We start from the raw sequence: 11096 nt of genomic DNA on the forward strand, positions 1-11096 counted from the left end.
TGGAACGCGAGGTCAGGGCGACAGGCAGGAGCGCGGCGGGCTCGGCTTCTCGCTGTCCTGAATCTTGTAGGAAGCATCACGGACCGGCCCGGCGGTGCGCGGTGATGCTGAGCTCCAGCCAAATAGCCGGTGTCTACCACGCAAGTCGTTCCGTTCTTGGAGCGAAGGCGAGGAGGAGCCAGAGTCCGCTCCCTCTTTCTCTTCAGGCTTCTCTCTGGGCTTTTGAAAGGAGCATCCCTGGATCCCTGGGAAATGCTATTACCCGATGGCGTAGAGGAAGGATCACATACACGAAGATGTATGAAGCTTCCAGGAGAAATGGAAGCGTCTTGATTAAAGCGTGTTTTATTCGCTAGGCTAGCTGCCGCGGAGGAAGGTGGCAAGCGTGGGGCGGCAGAGGGTACCTGGCAGTCCAGCGCGCTCCCGCTCAGGTGTGTCGCGGGCATAGGCGCCCCCATGGCTCACGGCTCTGTAGAGTGCGCAACGAGAGCGCAGGGAAAGCATGCTCCAGTGGCGCAATCGGTTAGCGCGCGGTACTTATACAGCAGTATATGTGCGGGTGATGCCGAGGTTGTGAGTTCGAGCCTCACCTGGAGCATGTTTTCTTCCCTTTACGGTTTCAGACACTTCGTTCTAATGTATTTTTCCCTTCTCCTTAAAGAAGAAACTAAAAAAGGGGTTATTTATTTTCCATGGTAAGACCGCGGATATCCCCATGATTAAGGAGGCCACTTGGTCACTTTCAAACAGGGGAAGAAATCGCAAACCAAAAGGAAGCAAATTGAACTTAACCATCCAAGCAAATTCGTTTCTCTTCAATAGGGGATCTTACGGCCGGGTTGTACTGCTTCAAAGGACTCTCCACCCTTACTCAGCTCCTTTCTTTAAACTATTCCTAAGCTCTTCGGGGGCCGAACAAGGGAACAGAAAAACTGGGTCTTGCGCTCTGCGATTTCGTGCAGCTGTCACCGGGGCTGAAGGATGTGCGGATGCTGCTCCCAGACATCTTAGCTTTGATGTCCACAAGGCTTGCAGTGAGGTTGCTGAACTCCACCTGGGAAATCCAAATGTGCTTTGAGTCGAGCCCACCACCTAGTTCACGTAAATCAGACTGGGAAATAGGAAATAATTTTTTTCCAGCCCTGAAACATCAGACATAGGTGGCTGGGTGTGTATTTCTTCCTAACTTCATCAGAAAATAAGCGATCGGCCTTGTCTGGAGAGCTATATATGCCTGAAATAAATGATTCAAGGTTGCTCTGCTTTTATCCAGTCTCTCCTCGATTTTATTTGTCTCGCAGGGCCCTCATTCTCTTCTGTGCCTTAAATATAGATATTCCCCACAGTTCTGTCCTCAGTTTTCCTCTCATCTAATGATATACACGTTCCTTGTATTATGTTCATCCCCATCATTATAATCTCTCTCTATAATCTGATGACCGTAACATTTCTCTCCCACCTAGTCCTCTCATTTGAACCCAGAGCTACACATCCTGCTGACTACCGGACGTTTCTAACTGGAAATTCCTGCGGGTCTGTAATGTGAACACAAGGGGAAATTATCAACCTCGCTTATGCTCCATCTTCTGTGCTCTTTATCTCAAATGCAGTCATTCAATAAATACACAATGCCTACTCTTTGCCAGGTCCACTCTGGGTGATAGGTTGCTGTGGTGAAATAAAAAGATGAAGCCTCTGCTCTCTGGAACCTAAGTTCCAGCAGCAAGAAATAATGAACAATTAAAAATAAATATGTAATATGTTTTATAGAGAAAAATAAAAATAAGGTAAAAGGGACAACGGATACTAGGGTATGTCCCGGGGGTACTATTTTATATAGAGTTGTTATAGAAGGTCTCTTAAGAAAGTTAACATTTAATCCGAGGCCTGAAAGAAATAGAGGAGAAAGTCTGTATGCATATGGTGAAAGACAAGACCAGGCAGAGGGAAGGACAGATGCAAAGGCCTAGATGTGGGCAGGGCCCCAGAAGTAGTTAGAGAACAAAGAAGAAAAGAGGTTACTCCTGCATATTCTTCAATAGAAGAGCCTCTTCAGTAATTTTTAAAAAGCTAATACTTGGCATGATGTTATAAATGATACCACTTAAGACAGTCACCAAATGATGTTTGAGGAAACAGTGTGAAAGTAAAATTGCCGGAGACACAAAGAAGTGTCTCCAGGGGTCTTTCCTGTTTTCTGCATGAATCTCTGATCACTCAAGGGCTGCGTTGTCCCTAGTTTCCATGGCTTGAGTTTAGAAGCCTGCAACGACTCTAACCGCACCAACTTCTGTGAAGTTGTTCAAGACAGAAAACAGCAATGTGGTTTTCTAATGTTTCCTTTTAGTAAGATATGTCCATGAAAGAAGATTCACTCATTTTAAGTTCACAGTTTGATGAATTTTCGTAATTGCGCTAATTTCCTATTGCTTCTGTAACAAATTAGCACCAATTTAGTGGCTTAAAGTAACAAAGATTATTGTCTTCCAGTTCTGTTGGTCAGAAGTCCACAACGTCGCTCGTAAATCTAAAATCAAGCTCTTGGCAGCGCTGTGTTCCTTCTGGAAGCTCTAGAGAAGAGTCTTTTTTGGCTTTTTCCAGCATCTAGAGGCTGCCCACCTTCCTTGGCCCTTGGCTCTCTTCTATCTTCAAAGCCAGCAATTGAATCACTCTGATTTCTGCATCTCTTGTCACACCTTCTCTGACTCACGCCTCTCTCTTCCACCTTTTAAAAAAGGACCCTTATGATTATATCGGGCCCACTTGGATAATCCAGGTAAACCCCCTATTTGAAGATCCTTAATCACATCTGCAGAATTCTTTTTCCATATAAGGTAACAGATTCACAGGTTCTGAGGATTGTGGTATGAACATCTTTGGGGAAATCCTTATTTTGCCAACCACAGTAATTTTATACCATTGTGTAAACACCACCACATTCAAGATGTGGAACAGCACCTTCCCCTAAAAATTTTCCTCCTTCCTTTTCGTAGTTCATCACCTCTCTCCTCTACTCCTGCCACTGGCCACCACTGATCTGCTTTCCATCACTGTAGTCTTGTCTTTTCTAGAATTTCATATAAATGGGATCATACAGTTTGTGGGCTTTTGTGTTAAACTTCTTTTACTTAACATAACACTGTGCTAATCCCTGTGTCAGAAATTCATTTTTGAGTCTGTGCTTCTCTACACTCTTCATATCTACCTGTTACTGAGTCTCCTTGATTTTATCTTACCTCCTTAATGTTTCTGGATATTTCCCTGCTTGCAGTCCAAAGTCCCTCCCAAAGTCCTCTGTACCTTGATAAATACCCATTTTTTGCCCTGACACTTCTTTTTTCCTTCTCTTTCTTTGCCTCCACTTCTTCCACTGGTGATCCCTTGTCTGTCCTCAGGGCATGGTGGGAGCTCCACTTCCACAGTTTGCATCAGACACTCTCCTGTGAACTTCATATGCTGTGCCAGGCACTTGGTACATTAGTTCAGTCTCCTATTTACTTCACTCTCCCATTTATTGGATCATAAACTCCTTGGGAGAGGCAAGGACTATATCTCAATTGCTTTTGTTTCTTAGCACCCAGCTCAATTCCTATCTCTGAACAGATCGCACCTCTCAGTATACTTTTTCCACCTGTGGTATCGTGGAGACCTCTGCTCCTTTTACTCCCTTTGTCTTCCCCCATTCTCACCCCTTAGAGTGAGAGTTCATTTTTATTTTATTGATTTAATTTATTTTAACAAAATAAAGGTTAAATTTAGGTACTGAGAAATGAATGACATTAACAAGACAGTTTCGTTTTGTCTTGCAGTTTCTCTCACTAAAGAATGTGAAGATCAAAGGTCAGAGAAGGGATTTACCAGTATTCATAAAAAAGTAGCAGTAGCCCTGACCTGTTAAGCTCTTTTCTCTACCCAGAATGCTCTTCTTCATCTTGTGTCCATGACAGATTCCTACGCATTCTTCACGGCCCAGAGAAAAAGTCTGATGAGTTCTCTCTTCTTACTAATAGATAATTTGTAATACTAAAGTCACATGTATCTCATTGTAAAAAAGATATATTTGTATACACAACTGTCTTTCCTACTAGTTTGCTGATCAAGCACAATTACTATGACTTGGTCTTTAACTTTTAACTAAACAATCCACTATGTGACACTTGTAAATGCTCAAAAATATCTATAGAGTCTCAAAATAGTACAGTGGAATAAAGTCAGAACTTTGTGGGGAGAGAAGGAGAATAGAAAAGGAAGGAGGAAAAAGTAAGGTGGTTTGAATGGGATGACGAAAAGGAAAAAAAATGTGTTTCTTCTTGGTTTCTGCAAATGGAAATGCTGGATATTTTAAACACTATAACTCAAGATTTTTCTGGGGCTGACATATGCTTTTGCTAAGTGTAAGATTAATATATATGCTTGGCTGACAATTAGAATTTTAAAAGAGTTTGTTTTAGCCCCAATGTAGGGTAATAGCTACTGTAAGATCTCACACTACCATCAAAAAAGGCTAAATATTCCACTTTTACAATTTCACTCTTCATATGAGAATAAGTCTAATAATTTTTTTAGACTATTTATGTAGTGATAGAATTTTAAATAGTGAAACAAGAATCTTTTTTTTTACCATTTTGAACTTTTGGGTCTCTTTGCTATTTGTTTATTTCTCCTCAGTTGCCATTTCTATTTCTGGTGCAAACTGAAAAGATCTGTATCCTTAAAAGTCTCCACAAGTGATTTTATACATAACATAAATGTGGACTACTTTTGTGTCTTTTGTCACGTCCAAATTAAATTTCATATATCAATTTTGTTAATTTTTAATTTTTTTGTATAGATAATATATTCATATTCAAAATATTTTTATTTACACAGGTCTTCCCAATTCTTATCCCCTAGTCACCCAGTCCTCCTCAATGCAGGCTATTGGTTTATGTTGTTAGCTTCTTGGAAAAGCAGAGTTATTTATATTCTCTTCTTTGCCAGATACCATTCCAGTTGAGTGTCTGGAGAGGAGCCCATGCCCGCCTATATAAAGAAAAATTTGGCCGTGCTCAAAGAGATATCTGGTCTTTGCTTTCAGCTACTGGGAGATAATCTATATTATACCTAATAGTAGTGTATGGGGGGGGGGGGATGGTGGAGCTGATCACATGCCATAACCACGTCAGAAAGAGCAGCCATGTGATTTAGGGTGGGAGCTTTGGATCACTGGTATCAGTCAACTTGGAGAGTTAAGTTCAAGCACATAGATAATCAATCACTCATGCTTATGCAATGCAGCCCCAATAAAAACTCTGGACACAGAAGCTTGAGTGAGCTTCCTGAGCTGGCAATACTCTGTATGTATTGTCACACATTGATGCCAGGAGGGTAACTTATCCTGAGGACAATGGAAGTTTTATGTTGGAGCCCTGCCAAAATCCACTTCATATGTCTTTTCTTTTGGCTGATTTTAATTTGTATCTTTTCCCTGTAATAAGCAGTAACCAGTGAATATAATAGGTTTGGTGAATTCTGTGAATCCTTCTAGCAAATTATCAAACCCAAAGGTGTTTTTGGGAACCCTCCAAACTTGCAAATATTGTCAGAAGTGGGTAAAGTCAAGGAGACTGTGCTCTCATACATTACTGTTTGACTCACTCCACATAGGGGGCTAAACATCTCTTCTGATTTGACAATGCTGCTCATGCAACTCATCAATAGTAATATATCAAATAAATTTAATTATTTCTAACACTTCTCTTTTTTAGAAAATTAAAGAGCAAATCTTTCCTGATTTTCTATGGGCCTTCTGGAAAATCTCAAAGCCAGTTTTAGGAGCAAATAATATAAATTAGGATTTGATTGGAAGAGGAAAAATATCAAAAATTGTCAGGTAGTGAACATATAATTAAATGAGATCACATGTTAGTGAAAAACAATACTTGGCTGCCTGTTAACCAAAGTGATGAGGAGATTTTAAAAGTAAACATAGAGGACTTCCAGTTTCCAGTCTGATGTAAAAAGTTTGGAAGTCATCCCTCCCATCCTCACAGCAAGAGAAGGGCTGAGAAAAACAGAAACTTAATAACTCTTCTTAGATATATCAAGAATTGAAGTCACAGGGCAACCTGCTGACCCCAAAACTGGAGAGAGAGGCAGATACCATGAATCACAGGTACCAGGAGCGGAAGCTCACAGCTGGGGACAGTACTAGTAACAACACTTAAAGTCTAATTGATCCACTAAAAGGAGAGAAAATGGAATCATAGGAAGTGCTCAATTAAACCCAGAGAAACATAGTAGAAAACAAAGAACAAAGAAAATGAATATAAAACATTTACAAATGTAATACAAATGATATTAATGCAACTATATCAATAATCACTTTAAAAGCAAATGTTTTAAACACACTAATAAAAGACAAAATTATCAGAATGCATGAAAAGGCAAGACCCAACTATACTGTTATGGGTTGAATTTTGTTCCTCCTGCTCCAAAGTCATATGTTGGAGTCCTAATCCCCAGTTTTAGAATGTGACCTTATTTGGAAGTAGGGTCACTGCAGATGTAATTAATTAAGTTACAATGAGCTCATACTGGAGTGGCGGGGATGACGGTGTCCTAATCCAATAAAACCAATATGACTTGTATCCTTATTAAAAGGGGAAATTCAGAAACAGATTTGCACACAGGGAGAATGTCTTGTGAAAATGAAGGCAGAGACTGGGGTGATGCTTTCACAAGCCAACGAACACAAAAGATTGCCAACAAACCACCAGAAGCTAGAGGAGTTTGCAGCATATATTTGTAACTAATCTAAATCCACTTTCAAATAACACTTTCATGGGTGGCACAAGTACCTAATAACAGAATATTCCCAATTCCTCTCTCCCAACCATTATAACATTGTTGTCATTCATTTCACTTATCTGTAAGCTATAATCGCTGAATACATTATTGCTATTATTATTTTTAACGATTATCTGAGTGATTAAGAAAAAAGAAATAAAAGATTTTATTTTGGCTTCATATATTCCTTCTGTGTTGTAGGTTGAATTGTTATTCTCTCAAGCATTTTGAACTAAATGAAAATGAAAATCAACTTATCAAAAGTTGTGGGATGGGGGCCGGCCCGGTCGTGCAGCGGTTAAGCGGTTAAGCTTTGGCGGCCTGGGGTTCGCCGGTTCGGATCCCGGGTGCGGACATGGCACCGCTTGGCAAGCCATGCTGTGGTAGGCGTCCCACATATAAAGTAGAGGAAAATGGGCACGGATCTTAGCTCAGGGCCAGTCTTCCTCAGCAAAAAGAGGAGGACTGGCAACAGACGTTAGCTCAGGGCTAATCGTCCTCAAAAAGAAAAAAAAGTTGTGGGAGGTAGTGAAGGCAGTGTTTAAAGGGAAATATAGCAGTGAATGCATATACGAGAAAAGAACAAAGATCTAAAATCAATAATATAAGCTTTCATCTGAGGCAACTAGAAAAGAAGAGTAAATTAAGTTAGAAGAAGAAAAGAAATAATTGTAAAAATTGGAAACTAGAGCTGAAATCAATCAAATTGAAAGCGTGAAATTGATAGGGAAAATCAATAAAACTAAAAGCTGACTATTTGAAAAGATCAATAAAATTGATAAACCTCTAGCCAGGCTAACAAAGAAAAAAAGAAAGAACACAAAAATTACTAATATCAGAAGTGAAAGAAGGGTCATCATTACTAGATAACAAAGGAATATTACGTATTATTAAGCATACCCACAAATTCCATTACTTAGATTAAACGAACCAATTCCTCAAAAGACATAATCTACCAAAAGTCACACAAGGAAAAAGAGACAATCTGAACAGGTTTGTAAATGAACTTTTGGGAACCCTCTCCCTGGTCTAACAAGTGAGTCTAACAAGCAAGCTGCATAGGCTTAAAGTCAGTACAAAAATCCGTGCTGTACTGTGAAGCAACCAAGCAGAACGTCCTAAGCCTGTGTTAGAATGAATACGTGACCTCACTTCTCATGACTGAAGACATCAGCTGGACAGATCCACAACAGGAAAAGATAAAAGGTACCTCACTCTTACATTTCCCAGGTGCACTTCTTAGAGATTGAAGGGAAAAGTAGATGACCCTGGTCCTTGCCTCTTTTTGCACATAGATAACACCAACATTACAAGTCTTGTTTGATATATAATAAAAAAAGCTCTTGTTTATGTTATCTTTAAAGTATATGAATATTAGATGTGTAAGCCCTTTCGCTGCACACAAACTTCTTTGTTAAAGAAAAGTGTATAAGATCTGTAGGCCTCCAAGTGGTTCCTCAGAGTTTCCTAGGACCCCAGTTTCTCATTTGATTATTAAATAAACTCCTTCATTTAACCTTTACCCAGACTCTTTATTTCAGTTGACAGGTTCAACATCTGCAAATCAATAAATGTGATACACCATATTAACAAAATAAAGGATAAAAGTCATGTGATCATCTCTATAGATGCAGAAAAACCATTTGACAAAATTCAACATCCATTCATGATAAAAACTCACAACATACTGGGTATGGAGGGGATGTACCTCAACATAATAAAGGTTGTATATGGCAAGCCCACAGTTAACATCATACTCAACAGTGAAAAGCTGAAAGCTTTTCCTCTATGATAAGGACAGAGACAAGGATGCCCACTCTTGCCTTTATTCAACATAGTACTACAAGCTCTAACTGGAGTAATTAAGCAAAAAAAAAAAAAAATAAAATAAAAAGATGACATGATATTATATATAGAAAACACTAAAGACTCCACTCAAAAACTGTTAGAAGTAACAAACAAATTCAGTAAAGTTGTAGTAAAATCAATATACAAAAATCAGTTGCATTTCTATACACTAACAACAAACTATCAGAAAGAGAAATTAAGAAAACAACTTCATTTATAAAAGCACCAAGAAGAGTAAAATACTTAGAAATAAATTTAACCAAGGAGGTGAAAGACCTGTGCACTGAACAGTATAAGCCATTGATGCCAAAAATTGAAGAAGACACAAATAAATGGGAAGATATTGCATGCTTGCAAATTGGAAGAATTAATATTTTTTAAATGTTCACACTACCCAAAGCAATCTACAGGTTCAGTGCAATCGCTATCAAAATTCCAATGGTATTTTTCACAGAAATTTTAAAAAAATTGTAAAATTTTTATATAAACATAAAAGACTCTGAATAACCAAAGCTATAGTGAGAAAGAAGAGCAAAGCTGGAGACATCACACTTCCTGTTTTTAAAATATATTACAAAGCAGTGTAAGGAAAACAATATGATACTGGCATAAAAACAGACAATGGATCAAAAGAATAGAATAGAAAGCCCAGATATAAACCAATGCATATATGGTCAGTTAATTTACAACAAAGGAGCTGAGAATATACAATGGGGAAAGGTTAGTCTCTTCAATAAATGGTGCTGGGAAAATTGGATAGCTACATGCAAAAGAATGAGACTAGACTCCTATCTTATACCATACACAAAAATCAACTCAAAGTGTATTAAACATCTGAATGTAAGATCTGAAAGAGTAAAATTCCTAGAAGAAAAGATGGGGGGTAAGCTCCTTGACATAGGTCTTGGCAATAATTTTTCGGATTTGCCACGAAAAGCAAAAGGTTATAAAAGCAAAAGTAAACAAATGAGACTACACCAAACTAAAAAGATGTGTACAACAAAGGAAACATCAACAAAATGAAAAGACAACTGATGGAATGGAGAAAATATTTGCAAACCGCATATTCGATATGTGGTTAATATCCAAAAAATATAAGAAATTCATACAACTTGATAGCAAATATAAATAACACAATTAAAAACTGGGCAAAGGACCCGAATAGACATTTTTCCAAAGAAGACATACAAATGGCTAACAGGTACGTGGAAGGATGCTCAACATCACTAATGATCAGGGAAATACAAATCAAAACCACAAGGAGATATCACCTCATACCTGTTAGGACGGCTATTATCAAAAAGACAAGAGACAGGGGCTGGCCCCATGGGCCGAGTGGTTGAGTTTGCGCACTCCGCTGCAGGTGGCCCAGTGTTTTGTTGGTTCGGGTCCTGGGCGCTGGCATGGCGCTGCTCATCGAGCCACACTGGGGCAGCGTCCCCCATGCCACGACTGGAGGGACCCACAGCAAAGAATATACAACTGTGTACTGGGGGGCTTTGGGGAGAAAAACGAAAAAAATAAAATCTTTAAAAAAGAATTAAAAAAAAAGACAAGAGACAAAAAATGCTGGCGAGGATGTGGAGAAAAGAAAGCCTTGTATTCTGTTTGTGGGAATAAAACTGGTACTGCCACTATGGAAAATAGTATGGACATTCCTCAAGAAATTAAAAATAGAAGTATCATACGTTCTAGCAATCCCACTTCTGTTTACATAGCCAAAGGAAACAAAACCATTATCTCAAAGAGATATCTGTGCCACCATGTTAGTTGCATTGTATATAATTGAATTTTACTCAGCCTTAAAAAGGAAGGAAATTCTGAGCCAGCCCTCATGGCCTAGTGGTTAAAGTTTTGTGTGCTCTGCTTTGGCAGCTCAAGTTTTGTTCCCAGGTGTGGAATCATACCACTCATCTGTCAACAGCCATGCTGTGGCAGCAGCTCACATAAAAGAGCCGGAAGAACTCACAACTATACATAACTAAGTACTGGGGCTTTGGGGGTGGAAAAAAGGAGGAAGATTGACAACAGAGGTTAGCTTAGGACTACTCTTCCCCTGCAGAAAAAAACAGAGATTTTTTTTTAAAAAAGGAAGGAAATCCTGTCATTTGTGCATGGATGGACCTGGAAGGCATCATCCCAAGTGAAATAAGCCAAAAAAAAAAAAGACAAATACTGCATAGTATCACTTATATGTGGAATCTAAAAAAATAAAGTCAAATTCATAGAAACAGACAGCGGGAAAGTGGTTGTCAGAGGCTGAAGGGTGGGGGAAATAGGGAGAGGTTGGTAAAAGGAATATTAAAAAAAAAACAGAAGATATACAAAAAACCTACACTAACATCATACTTAATGGTGAGAAATTGGATTCTTTCCCCCAAAGATTGAAAATAGGTAAAGATATTCCCTCATACCACTCC

At 38.9% G+C, this 11096-nt stretch overlaps 1 non-coding gene across 1 annotated transcript; it reads left to right on the forward strand.

Annotated features, from left to right (window-relative positions):
- Positions 1-504: 504 nt before the first annotated feature.
- Positions 505-598, forward strand: TRNAI-UAU (transfer RNA isoleucine (anticodon UAU)). The gene is made up of 2 exons: positions 505-542; positions 563-598. It is a non-coding gene; the product is annotated as a tRNA-Ile (tRNA).
- The last annotated feature ends 10498 nt before the right edge of the window (positions 599-11096 follow it).

Source organism: Equus caballus, chromosome 20 (assembly GCF_041296265.1).
Source record: "Equus caballus isolate H_3958 breed thoroughbred chromosome 20, TB-T2T, whole genome shotgun sequence".
Lineage (NCBI taxonomy): Eukaryota > Metazoa > Chordata > Mammalia > Perissodactyla > Equidae > Equus > Equus caballus.